We start from the raw sequence: 14,305 nt of genomic DNA, 5'->3' as shown, positions 1-14,305 counted from the left end.
TATTTGATGGTGTCCCATAAACCCCCTAGGCTCTCTTCATATTTTTTCATTCTCCTGTGCCTCGGCAATTTTGAAAGTCCTGTCTTTGAGTTCACTATTTCTTCTGTTCAATCCCTCTAGAGATTTTTTTTTTTTTCAATTCAGTTATTATATTCTTCAGTTGCAGAATTTGTTTGGTATTTCTTTACAGTTTCTCTTTGATGATATTCTCCATCAGTTTATGCATGATATTCTTGGTTTTGTTTAGCTATCTATGCTCTATTTTAATTAAGCATTCTTTTAATGGTATTTCTTAATTCTCTGGCACCTCATTTACCTCCATTTATTTCAAATTGGTTTCTGGAAATTTAATTGGTTTCTTAAATGTGCCATGTTTCCATTTCTTTGTTATGCCTCATTAATTTTTGTTGGGATTTTAGTACTGAAGAATCAGCCATCTCACCCAGATTTTCTGATCTCGTTTTCTATATCAAAGACTTTCTCCATTCAGCCTGGCTAGAGATTCTGGAGGCTTCTTAAGCCTTTTCTGGGAATGCATCCTCTTTAGGCTTGTGTGTGAATTCTACTTGAAGAGGTTTGCGGGGTTTCTAATCAGAAGTTCCCCTGCAATACTGTGGCGTCTTGGGTGCTATAGCAAGTCATGGTACTGGAGCTTCGCCTAGTGTCTGTCTGTGGTACTGCAGACTCCGGAGTAGTGTGTTCCCACAGCTTACAGCTGGTGCCCCCTTGCTGTGCTCAGATTCAGGCAAAAATACAGAAAGCGGTCCCTCAGCCAGGTCCCTAAAACTTAGAATGTTGGATATATGTTCTAGTCCTTTTCCTCTGCAGATAGAAGTTTGAAGGTTTCCTCCCAATTGCTCCACGTTGTGCAGGGGTTGGGGGCTGGGAGGCTCTGGCAAGCGACAAGTAGTTGAATTTTCCTACCTGGCTTTGATGCCGTTGATTTTAGTCTCACTTGTGGTAAAGCAACCTGTAACCGGTTTCTGGATTTCTCACAGAGGGATTTGGTCTATCATTGTTAAATTCATTTATCCATGACAGAAGAAGGGTCTTGGGCTTCCTGTTCCATCGCCTTGCTGACATACTACAGTACTCTTCTAAAGACCATTTCTGGGATGGGCACAGTGGCTCACACCTGTAATCCTCACACTTTGGGAGGCCAAGGCAGGAGGATAACTTGAGTCCAGGAGTTCAAGACCAGCCTGGGCAACATAGTAAGGACCTCATCTCTACAAAAAATTTTTAAAAATTGCCAGGCTTGGTGGTGAATGCTTTTAGTCTCAACCACTTGGGAGGCTGAGGTGGGAAGATTGCTTGAGCCCAGGAGGTTGAGGCTGCAATGAGCCATAATCACATCACTACACTCCAGCCTCGGTGACAGGGCAAGACCCAATCTCCACAAACAAACAAAAAAACTGTTTTCACTATCTCCCCTCTTATTCCCTCCTCAGTTCACTCAAATCACCCTTTTGTCCTCACCACTCCATTCAAACCATACTGCTCAGCCACTAGTGAACCTAATTGTCAAATCAAATGGTCAATTCGGTCTTCATCTTAGTCAGTCCTTCAGTAGTATGCCAGACACTTAATGTTTCTCCCTCTTTTATGAAACTTTGCTTCAAGGTCCCCCACGCAACTTTAATTTTTTTTTTCTCTTTCTCTCTCAGCTCTCTTACCTCACAGGTTGTCCCCTCAGTCTTCTTTATTGAGTCACTCTAATTTTGTCTATCTTAAATATAGGAGAACCCCAGGGTTCAGCCTGCTGACCTTTTAACTATCATTCTCTCAGTAAGCTCATCTGGTCCCACTGCTTTAAATACTATTTATATACCCATACTTCCCACACTTTTTTTTTTTTTTTTTGAGATGGAGTCTTACTCTGTCGCCCAGGCTGGAGTGCAGTGGCATGATCTCGGCTCACTGCAACCTCCACCTCCTGGGTTCACGCCATTCTCCTGCCTCAGCCTCCCAAGTAGCTGGGACTACAGGTGTCTGCCACCATGCCTGGCTTATTTTTTGTATTTTTAGTAGAGACGGGGTTTCACCATGTTAGCCAGGATGGTCTCGATCTCCTGACCTCATGATCCACTTGCCTCGGCCTCCCAAAGTGCTGGATTACAGGCTTGGGCCACCACGCCCAGCCCTATACTTCCCATAATTCTATCTCTAGCCCTGATTAAAGAAACTATACCTTTTTCTCTTACCCATATTAAAGCCTTTGCTTTAATTCCAATTGGTCCACCTGCTTCTGGAATTGTTCCCTAACAGCTTATTTTTCAAATAGTAACCAGTGATAAAATGTAGGATTATACCTTATCTGCTCATATCCTTCCAAATTTTGTCATACCATGAAAAAACCTGAAATCTTTACCATTCCCAATAAAGCCCTACAAAATCATGTCCCCAAATATCTTCTTGAACCCATTTCTGACCATTCTTCTCTTCTCTCATTCTAGCAGCCTTTTGCTGCCTCAATTACACTTAAGGGCACTTGCACTATTACTTCTGCGAGAATGTTTTCTCTGGCTGGGCATCATGGCTCACATCTGTAATCCCAGCCCTTTGGAAGGCCAAGGTTGGTGGATCACCTGAGGTCAAGAGTTCGAGACCAGCCTGGCCAACATGATGAAACTCCATCTCTACTAAAAATACAAAAAAATTAGCCGGCATGGTGGTGGGCACCTGTAATCTCAGCTACTCAGGAGGCTGAGGCAGGAGAATCGCTTGAACCCGGCAGGTGGAGGCTGCAGTAAGCCGAGGTCGCACCATTGCACTCCAGCCTGGGCAACAAGAGCGAAACTCCATCTTAAAAAAAGAATGGTTTTCTCCCTGATAGCCACATGACTATCACTCCCTCTCTATCTTTTCAGCTCTGTTCAAACCAAATTTCATAAGGATCTTCCTTGACAAACATATATAGTAATACCTTGCTTTATACTGGTTAATAATTTTTAACACAAACTGATATATTTGATCATTGTCTGCCTTTCCTCACTACAAATAATCTTCAAGAGATGAGAGATGTCATGTTACATTCATGGCTATATTCATTGTGGCACCTGGATATGTGACCAGAATATTTTTTAAATGAATCCTACCTGAAGAGAGATACTAACTATATCTTATCTGATTCAGATCCCATAGTGACCTCACATAAACTCTTCTTCTAAGACATAAGACATCCTGAATAGTGCAGCACCACCTCTTTTTGGCTAACCCTGAAAAGTGCATATATGTGAAAGCCCAAAAAATGAAATTCCTGAGCTACGTCTTTTCTAAGTTATCTCTATAAGATTCAACAAGATCTCAGACATAGCAGATTGGGAGGCCTACAGATCGAGCAAAATTGCTGGGTACAGTGGCACACACCTGTGGTCCCAGCTACTCAGGAGTCTGAGGCAGGAGGATCACTTGATCCTAGGAGTTCAAGTCTAGCCTGGGCAACATAGTAAGACCCTGTCTCTAAAAAGATTAAAATATCTACTGTTTCATGCAAATATTAGCTAATCTTGAGGTGGAGTTTTTAGTTTGACCCTAGCACAGTGCCTGACATCTAATGGGCAACTCAGTAATTCTGAATGAATGAATACACAGAACCCAATAGTACTTAAGGTTTCTCAAATGTTGGAAGACACTATTCATCACCAAAATTCTGGCTTCCCCAACCCATCTTGGTAAGCTGTCATGTAATGGTAGTTGCTTTCAACAATGCTAAGGTTTAATCTGTCCTGGAACAACTCTGGTTCTGGTAATCTCTACCTTGGCCAGTTTCTCCAGGAAGCAGGCTCCAATTGAGGTCATCATTCTGAGATCTGAGAGCTGTTAGGACTCTGAAAAGTATTTGAAAAAATGAGATACCACACCACCATAAGGGCAGAAATGGTTTGGCACAGGTAGATTACCACCAGGTGCAAACGTGTCAGGAAGATATACAGGCTCACCAGAGTGGCCCCAAGTTGCGTGAAATTCTACAGCAGTCTGCTTCATAAGGGAGGATGACTGTTAAGTCCCCATTCAGGTACATTACTTGTACTAATCACTGTGTCCCAACCAAGACAACAAATAGAGAAACTTTTGTGTGGCATCAACTGCAACTCAATGTTTCAAACTGTTTACCTTGTTGTAGACCTAGAGATACCATAATTGGTAACTGAAGTCCTCCCAACCCCCAGTCCAGTACTTGGTACACTGGTGACCAGGCCCTTGTCTTCCTCCACCTAGTGCTGTATGAAGACTAATTTTATGGCTATCTGGAGAGGAAGTGGTGTTAAGCCTTACAATCTCCTTTGATGTTATTTGAAAGAAAATATATCAAAGCAATAATAGTTTCAAAATATGCTTTTTCAACCTACATGTTCCTCTCTTTCATGTTGAGATTCTCTGATAGAGCAGAAAACTCTTTATAACATTAACTATTTGTTACTTCCATGCCCTCATTGGACTATTATCTCCCATTTCAAGTAAAATGTACTAAAACAAAATTTCAGATAATATAAATAGAAAATTATTTTAAAGTAGTATTTGACATGTTTTTGGAAAAACACCTAAGTATTATTTTAAGTATTTATTACTATCACCTTCTAGGTATAATGGTCACTTAAACGATCTAGAATTCAGCTAGACTTATACAATAGTAAGCATATTTCTATTATTTTATTGATTATAAAATACATCATACTTGTGTATCAAAATATATACTGTCCAAAAAGTAAAAACGCTTGGATGCCAGCCATTCTGGTTGGTTATGGCACATTAGATGCCCTGTGAGACTTCCTCCTTGATTACATCCCTCTACCTTCCTGCCCCTAGAAACCTATGCTGAATTTTATTAATGGTTTCTTACGTTGCTTTTCTAATATGTCTCTAAATGTTAGAATCTCTAATATAAATGGAATACTGTGTGAATTCGTCTGTGACTTGCTTATTCCAGTAAAGATGTTAAGTTTTTTTATTTTTTTTTGAGATGGAGTTTCACTCTGTTGCCCAGGCTGGGGTGCAGTGGTGTGAGCTCGGCTGACTGCAGCCTCCGCCTCCTGGGTTCAAGCAATTCTCTGCCTCAGCCTCCCGAGTAGCTGGGATTATAGGCGCCTGCCACCATGCCCGGCTAATTTTTGTATTTTTAGTAGAGACGAGGGTTCATCATCTTGGCCAGGATGGTCTTGAACTCCTGACCTTGTGATCCATCACACCCTGCCAATGTTAAGATCTTTTTATGTTCATGTGTGTAACTAGTTCTTACATTTTCAGGCTCCATACTATTTTATTGTATGAATGTCCTACTATTTATCTATTCTATTGGTGGATATTTGAGATGTTTCCAGTTTTCTATTACAAATGATGTTGCTATAAACATTCTTGTAAATGTCTTCTAGTGTAAAGATATGAGTTTCTCTTGGGGATACATGCACATTTACTTTACCAAGTAATGTTAAACTAGATTCCAAAATCGTCATATGAATTTATACCCCTTCCAGCAGTATTTTCACTTGCACCGTATACTAGCCAATACTCAGATTACATTTTGAACATTTTTTTTTGCCAATATTGTAGGTAAAAAATGGCACCTGTGATTTTAATATGCACTTTCCAGAATAAAATTAAATTTTATTTCATATATTTATAAACTTTCTTCTGTGAAATGTCAGTTCATGTCTGTTGTCCTTTTTTTTTTTTAATTTTCTTTGGGGCAGATCTGTTTATTACTAACATGGTGCACTGTAGTTTTAGCAAATTTAATTGTTTTAGTTTCTCAGTGACAATAATACAGATGGTCAAAAATAGGCAACAAAATCTCTTCTAGTTCCTCTACCTGGTCACCATTTTAAAAACACAAGTTCTTCATATATATAGATATATTTATATATTACTGTATGAAAACGCATTTTAACAGACTTCACAGCTCATTTAAAGCTTCAGTTTATAATCATTCATGTGAAAGATTTCTACATGGAATGTTCACTTAGAATTCCTCATGGGATTCCAGTGTTCTATGTTAGAAATGCAGAAGTCCTTCTTCAGTGCAATGCTCGACATTTTACCTTTGTTCATCATTTACTTTCATGCAAGGGTTTCCTAACCTCACTTTTGTACCTTCATTTTTGTTTGCTTGACTAATTTCCCTTAGTATATTTTCAGGTAAGGCAGGTTGATATCTGTATAAATAATCACATAGACGACGATGATAAATGAGGTATCCTAACTCATGCATAGTTGTAGAATCAACATAGTGAAAAGAAACTACAAGATCAGAACAGCAACCAGGACCCTCTACAGGAGGATAACAGTTGTAATTCCAGTGCCAAAAGGTTCTGGGTAGATAACCTTTAATTAAATGTTCTGGCATAAAGGGATGAAAAGTTTCTTTTCCAGTGGTATCTCTGGAATCTCCTGCTTCTACATTTATAATTTCCGTGCATTTCCCCAGTGCTGTCTTCAATGGAGGAACTAAATGTATGCTTGTCTGTTTTAAATGCATCAACAAATCTCTTCAAGGCTTCTTTGCTTAGCACATATTCTGCTCCTCCACTGAATGTAGCCCTGCTTTACATATAGGGTTTTAATTTTTCTCTCAAAGTAAATGGGTTCTTCAGGGTAATATTTTGAAAGAAGCCATCTCAAATTGTCTAGTATGACATACGTGTCATCATCTGCTTTCAAAAACCAATCAGCATCTTCTAAATAATGTTCATGAACATACTGAAAAGCTTTGTTTTCCAGTATAGCTGATCTCTGCCTTCTTTGGTTTTCAATCCCACAGTAGGGAAGTCTTTATTTTCCTCTGAACTCATAACACTTTGTGACAATGCTGAGCCCATGTAACTTTGACAAGTTTGGCCTTTTTCTCTAGGTTTTAAGGGCTTGTCATAACCCAGCAAAGAATTTTAACTTTCTGATAGAGGTTTTCAGCGATGTCGGTGTTCTCGTCTTTATGTTGGCTAGAATCTGCATTGAAGTTCATATGTCCTTCTAGATGATTGTGCTATTATCATCTGAATGCCTCGCATGAGGATCATTATGAAGAGTATTAGGTTGGGTGTCACCCTATTCTCCCAACAAAATACTAAATAGCTGAGAACATTAAAAAAAAAAAACAAAAAATCCTATTGCCGATCCAGAGAGGAAGGCTAAAAAATTCAGCCAGGATTTAGAGGCCATTTCCCGGAAGTCTATTTCTCACATCAACCGCGGCTCCCTCTCGCTCCTCCTGGGGGCGAAGAGGAAGACGACACGGGATCGACGATCTCTGGTTCTCTGGGCAGCCGCACAAGTGGCTCGCGGCCACAAGCCGAAACCGCCCGCTGTAGCTCAAATCATTCAGCGGCAGCGGCAGCGGCAGCTGCGGCGGCCCGAGTTGACCATTTTTCTATCGGGTTTCTACTGTTCTCATATATGTATGGTTTATTACCTATTCTTGATAAAAGTCCTTTGTCAATTATCTGTGTTCTAATTTCTTCTCCCAGTCTGGGACTTTTCGTTTCACTCTTTTAATAATCAGGAGTTCTTAATTTTATTCAAATTTATCAATCTTTCCCTTTATAATTTGTCCTTTTATGTCTTAAGAACTCCTTCTCCAATCCAAGGTCATACAATTATTTCCTATAACTTATTCTTAAGAATCTGGCTTTGCCTCTTACATTAAGTCCACATTTAATCCACCTAGAATTGATATTTATATATGAGATTCCCATTCTATCATAAATCTAGTTTTCATAATATGTGGCTTCTAGTCTCTGTATATTGTTCCATGGTCTATTCCTGCATCAAGTCTGTATTATCTTACTTACAATACGGCTTAGTATCTGGTAAGGCAAGTCTCACTCCACCTCCCTCTTGGTTATCATTTGCTTTTGAGCTTCCATATAAAATTTAGAACCAGAGAGTCATATTCAGTAACAAAAACAAACTTCTTGGGATATTATTCTGATTTGCATTGATGCTATAGATTTGGGCAGAGCTGTCATATTTAATGATACTGATTCCTCCTACCCAACAACAGGAATATTGATGTCAACGATGCCAGTCTGTAGAACACACTTTCAGGAGCAAACAGATGTCCATTGATTTGGGCCTATCTTAATGTCTTTCAGTAAAGGTTTAAAACTTTCTACAAAGAGAACTTTGCACACCTTTTATTAAATTTAACACTAGCTACATTATATCTGGCTTCTAAATTGACTTTGTATTCATTGATCTTGCTAAATTTTTAAGTCTATTAACGTATCTGTAGATTCTTTCACAATATACATATCACCTCATATCTTCAAATAATGACCTCTAAGAATCAGTTCTACCGTCACATTCTCTGGGTTGGCTTTTCTGACTCCTAACGTGATCATTGCTCTGCTACTGAATCTTACAAAATACCTTACCTCACCTGTAACCAAGGAATCCCAATAGGACTGTTTTTAACACTTACATGAAATAACATATGGGAAAGCACATATTAGTCTCTTTAGTTCCTTTCTTCTGGACAGTCAATTGTTTTTCCTTTGTATGCTCAAGGTATTTTGCACATTGCAATCACTTTGAGTTACTCACTGAATGGAAATTATTTTATTTCCTGGTTCCTAAAAAAACAGAAGTAATATTCACTGGCTTTGTATCTCCTTCCTGAATACCACACAAAGAGACATTCAAATGCTATATATATATATATATATATATATAATATATTTATATATATAATATATATTTATATATATAAAATATATTTTATATATATATAGCCTATAATAGACTTTCACCTAGCGCTAAAAACAAAAACAAAAAGCAGCATTACATAGCTAAGTAAAATTAAGACCACTTTCTTACACCTACCATGAGAATTCTATTCAGAATGTGAGGATACTATACATTTCCTAAAAAAAAAACAAAACAAAACTTAAATGTATTCTCAGGCCAGGTGCAGTGGCTCATGCCTGCAATCCCAGCACTTTTGGGAGGCCGAGGAGGGTGGATCACTTGAGCCCAGGATCCAAGACCAGCCTGGGCAACATGGCAAAATCTGCCTCTACAAAAATACAAAAATCAGCTGGGTGTGGTGGTGCACATCTGTAGTCCCCGCTATGCAGGAGGCTTGAGCCCAAGAGGTTGAGGCTATGACGAACCATGATCATGCCACTGCACTCCAGCCTGGGTGACAGAGTGACACCCTACATAAAAATAAAAGTATTATCTAAGGATTCTCTAAGGTAACAATCTAAATAGTAAATAACTTCTTTTTAAATGATTCTCATTGTGTGCACTAAGTAAACTTAGAAACATTTTCAGTATAAGAATGGAAATAAAAAGGGTTTGATTTGATTAGCTGACTCCACCATAATAGTCAGAATATACCAGGTTAATTCTGGTTTGATAGATTAGAAAAGGATCTTTCAGATCTTTCTTGGTTCCTAAATCAGATCTTCAGTTCCTGGGTCTGCCCTTTACTGGTTGTATTACTGAACTGTTTCCTCAATTACTAAAATGGAAATACCAAATCATGATTCACCGATTCATTTCTTATGTACGCCTATCTCTAGATGGAAGCACATAACTAACATTTAAATATATTTAAGCCACTCTAACAATCACGAAATAGTTAAAAATAAGATACCCATTTCCACCACTAAAATAGATTTTTTAAAGCACTAATTACTGAAAAGAATGTGGAGAAATACACATTTTCACATACAGCTGGGGTAAAAGTAAATCGGGGCAATTTAATGTGTCAAAAACTCAAATATTCATACTCTCAATCAAGCACTCCAAGAAATTCATTACTGGAAAACAGATATTTGCACTAAGATTTACCTATAAAGAAATTCATTGCAGCATCCTTTATAATATTCAAAAACCTAGTGAAATAACCTGAACACCCAGTGGCAAGAACTGGTTAAAATTATGTCACAAGTTGAAACACCAGGTAGCCATTAAAAGTAGTTTAAAGGCACAATTTGTCAATCTTTAATGTGCATACAAATTACTGGGGATCTTGCTCAAATGTAGACTTTGATTTCGCATGGTACATTCTGCACTGGTGACCAGTTCCCAGACCAGGTGATGCCAATGTTGATACCCTGTAGACCATACTTCCAGGAGCAAACTTAGAGCATTTAAGAAAATGTCAATATTCTAAAAGCCCTCAGTTGGCCCCACATAACTATACATTCTCTCTATAAAACTGACTTAGTCACACAAAATAGATCATATCCAAGAACTCATGCTACTAGTAATGTTTAGAGTCAGCTGTGTTTATTTCTAAACTATGTCAATGGTAATTTTGCCTGTGAGTTCATCTCAATATTATGCAAACCAATGAAACATTGAGTGCAAAAGAGAATTGGTTCAATGAAAACTAAGTTTACTTTGTTTTTTCTTTTTGAGACAGGGTCTCACTGAGGGTCTCACTGTCGCCCAACCTGGGGTGCAGTGGGACAATCTTCACTTGCTGCAGCCTCGACCTACCAGGCTCAGGCGATCCTCCCACATCAGTCTCCTGAGTAGCTGGGCCCACAAGCCTGTGCCACCACACCCAGCTAATTTTTGTATTTTTGTAGAGATGGGGTTTCACCATGTTACCCAGGCTAGAACTCCTGAGCTCAAGTGATCCACCTGCCTTGGCCTCCCAAAGCGCTGGGATTACAGACATGAGCCACTGTGCCCGGCAAGTTAAGTACTTTGTAGAGTCTCAATAAAAATGAGCTGCTTTAAAAATTGCCACTGACAATGAAATAACCACTTGTCCCCATTAGGATGACTACTATCAGATAAAAAGAAAAGCACAAGTATTGTTGAGGATGTACAGAAACTACAATCCTCATGCACTGCTGGTGAGAACGTAAAATGGTACAGTAGCTGCGGGAAAGTTTCATGATTCCCCAAAAAGTTAAACATAGAATTACCATTACCCAGCAATTTCACTCCTATATACCCAGAACTGAAAACAGGGACTTAAAGATAGTTGTACATCTATGTTCATAGTAGCATTATTCACAATATTCAAAAGGTAGAAACAAGCTGTCCACTGACAGATGGATAAACACGTGGCATATATGTATATAAAATGGGATGATATTCAGCCACATATTGACACATGCTACAACATGGATGAATCTTAAAAACACACCAAGTGAAACAGCCGGGCGCAGTGGCTCACGCCTGTAATCTCAGCACTTTGGGAGGCCGAGGCAGGCGGATCATGAGGTCAGGAGATCGAGACCATCCTGGCTAACACAGTGAAACCCTGTCTCTACTAAAAATACAAAAAATTAGCCGGGTGTGGTGGCGGACACTGTAGTCCCAGCTACTCAGGAGGCTGAGGCAGGAGAATGGCATGAACGCGGGAGGCGGAGATTGCAGTGAGCCGAGATTGCACCACTGCACTCCAGCCTGGGCGACACAGCGAGACTCCCGTCTCAAAAAACAAAAAGCATACTAAGTGAAATAAACCAGACCCAAAGCACAAATATTGTATGATTCTATTTATATGATGTACCCAGAATAGGCAAATTCAGAGACAGAAGTACAACAGAGATGATCGGGGACTGGGGCTAGGGTGGGAATGGGGAGTTACTGTTTAATGGGTAGAGTTTGTTTGGGATGATGGAAAAGTTCTGGAAATGGATAGTGGTGATGGTTGCAAAACACTGTGAATGTATTTAATGCCACTGAACTGTATGCTTAAAAACTGTTAGAATGTCAACTTCTATATGCTTTACAATTTTAAACATGCTGACGTAGCTCTTACAATAGTTGCTAACAAGACAGTGAGGCAGAACTACAATTCAAGATCGTTCATTCAAATATTAACATTTGCTTGCCACACGCTGATGTAGACACTTGGCATGTTAACAGAAACTACAATAAGATCCTTGCTTTCATGGGACTTTATATTTGAATGAACAAGCAAAATACATAGTGTTAGGTCGTAAATGCTTGGGAAGAGTAAAGAATAAAGCAGTTAAGGGAGGTAGCAGTTTCCATTCAATAGAATGGTAAAAACAAACCTCACTGAGATTCTTCTCAGGCAGCTATCTCCAGCACTCCAGGCAGGGAAAATGGCCCACACAAAGGCTCAGACACAAGACGATACCTAGCCTGTTTGAAAAACAAGGCCAGAGTGGCTAGAATGGAGTGAGCATGGGGAAAGGTATTGGCAGATCTGGTCAGAGGTAAGAGAAGCCAAATTGGTTGGGCGCGGCAGTTCACGCCAGTAATCCCAGCACTTGGGGGGCTGAGGCAGGGGAGCTTGAGTCCAGGAATTCGAGTCCAGCCTTGGCAAGATGGCAAAAAGCCCATCTCTACAAAACTGACAAAAACTAGCCAGGTGTGGTGGTGCGCACCTCCAGCTACTCAGGAGGCTGGGGTGGGAGAATTGCTTGAGATCAGGAGGTGGAGGTTGCAGTGAGCTGAGCTCATGCTACTACACTCCAACCAAGGTGAGAGTGAGACTCTATCTCAAAAAAAAAAAAAAAAAAAAAAAAAAAAAGAAAAGAAAAAAAGGTGGGGGGAGTGGGGGAGCAAATCATGGAGAGACTTTTGTCAGGACTGCAGCTTTACTCTGATAGAAATGAAGAGCGGGCTGGGTGAGGTGGCTCAAACCTGTAATCCTAGTGCTCTGGGAGGTTGAGGTGTGAGGATCGTTTGAACCCAGGAGTTCAAGGTTGCAGTGAGCTACGGTCACACCATTGCACTCAAACCTGGGTGACAGAGATCCTGTCTCTTAAGTAAAGAAATGGGGAGGCACTGCAGGATTTTTAAGAAACAATATAGATTGACAGCTATACTGACAGCAGACTGCAGTGGCAAAGGCAGAGAGCAACCCCAGCATTAGTAAGAGGTCCCAGGTATTTTCTGGTGGTAGAGACAAAGTACATCCCTGTATATGTAGGGTGTGAGGAGTCAAGAGTGATCTGTTTTGGGCCTACACAATTGAAATGATAGTATTTATATTCGCTGTTGGGTAAGACTGTGGGCTGAGCAGGCAGATAGTAGGGGAGAGGAGGGGCTGAAATATTAGCCCATCTGAATTGGAAATATAAATTTGGAAACTGGCAGCATGTAAATCCTACAGCCATGAGACTGGATAAGAGCACCAAGTGTAGAGACTAGTCCCCTGTAAGTGCCCTCAAAATTAAAAGGTTAGGGGAGAGAAACAGCAAAGGAAACTAAAAAGAATATAAATTTGACTCCCTGTTTTTACCTTTCCTATTAACCGATCAAATAACTAGTATCGGCCAAATCTAATTAGAGGGCACATTCTTGACTCCCTGTTTTTACCTTTCCTATTAACCGATCAAATAACTAGTATCGGCCAAATCTAATTAGAGGGCACATTCTGTCTGCGTGTGTAAGCAGAAGAAACAACTGTCAGAAGATAAATTACTCTAGATAACTTACTGCCCAGGTACACATAATAGAGATAAGAGGAGGTGGGCCATTCGTCTTTTAGTGTTCATTCAGATGATTTAGTAAGTCAAGGAAAACATAAAATGGACTGTTATAGAAGTAGGCAGTCTCTCACTGTGCACAAGCATACACAGCATGTGTTTACAATGTGAAATATAAAAGGCTCAAGTTTACACACTTGGAGTAGAATGGGCTGCCAGTATCCTTGGATCAATTTCTGAGTTGTATAAAAATGACTTCATCAGAAAAGTGTTTATAATAGATAACCTAAGATATACTATTGTGAAAAGGCAGCCATCACTAAAATCCTTTAATAACTTTTTTTTTTTTTTTTTTTTTTTTTGAGACAGAGTCTCGCTCTGTTGCCCAGGCTGGAGTCTAGTGGCACGATCTCTGCTCACTGCAAGCTCCGCCTCCCGGGTTCACGTCATTCTCCTGCCTCAGCCTCCCAAGCAGCTGGGACTACAGGCGCCTGCCACCATGCTTGGCTTATTTTTTGTATTTTTAGTAGAGACAGGGTTTCACTGTGTTAGCCAGGATGGTCTCTATCTCCTGACCTCACGATCCGCCCGCCTAGGCCTCCCAGAGTGCTGGGATTACAGGCGTGAGCCACCGCGCCCGGCCTACCTTTAATAACTATTAGCTCCAGTTTTCACGTTCTACAAATAACTTTCAACGGTATTCTTAGGTTAGATGCCTAGGTAAGATTCTTGCATTTTGTGTTAAGGTAATTTTTTCCCCTTACTTGAGGAAAGTTGAAGAGGTCATGATGTAAAATGATAACCTATTTCAGGGGGAATAAAGAGCTAAAGTGGTACACAGGACTGGTTTCTATACTTAATGGGGAGGGGTCCAATTTCTAGACTCAGTGCCTACATTTTCTATATGTTATACCCACCTACCTCATATCTGACAG

The 14,305-nt window shown here is 39.9% G+C and overlaps 1 pseudogene; it reads right to left on the bottom strand.

The window, feature by feature from the left end:
- Positions 1-460: 460 nt before the first annotated feature.
- Positions 461-8,631, bottom strand: LOC129049157 (glycoprotein-N-acetylgalactosamine 3-beta-galactosyltransferase 1-like; annotated as a pseudogene).
- Between the last annotated feature and the right edge of the window lie 5,674 nt (positions 8,632-14,305).

Source organism: Pongo abelii, chromosome 10 (genome assembly GCF_028885655.2).
Source record: "Pongo abelii isolate AG06213 chromosome 10, NHGRI_mPonAbe1-v2.0_pri, whole genome shotgun sequence".
Lineage (NCBI taxonomy): Eukaryota > Metazoa > Chordata > Mammalia > Primates > Hominidae > Pongo > Pongo abelii.
This window is presented reverse-complemented; position numbering and strand designations above follow the sequence as displayed.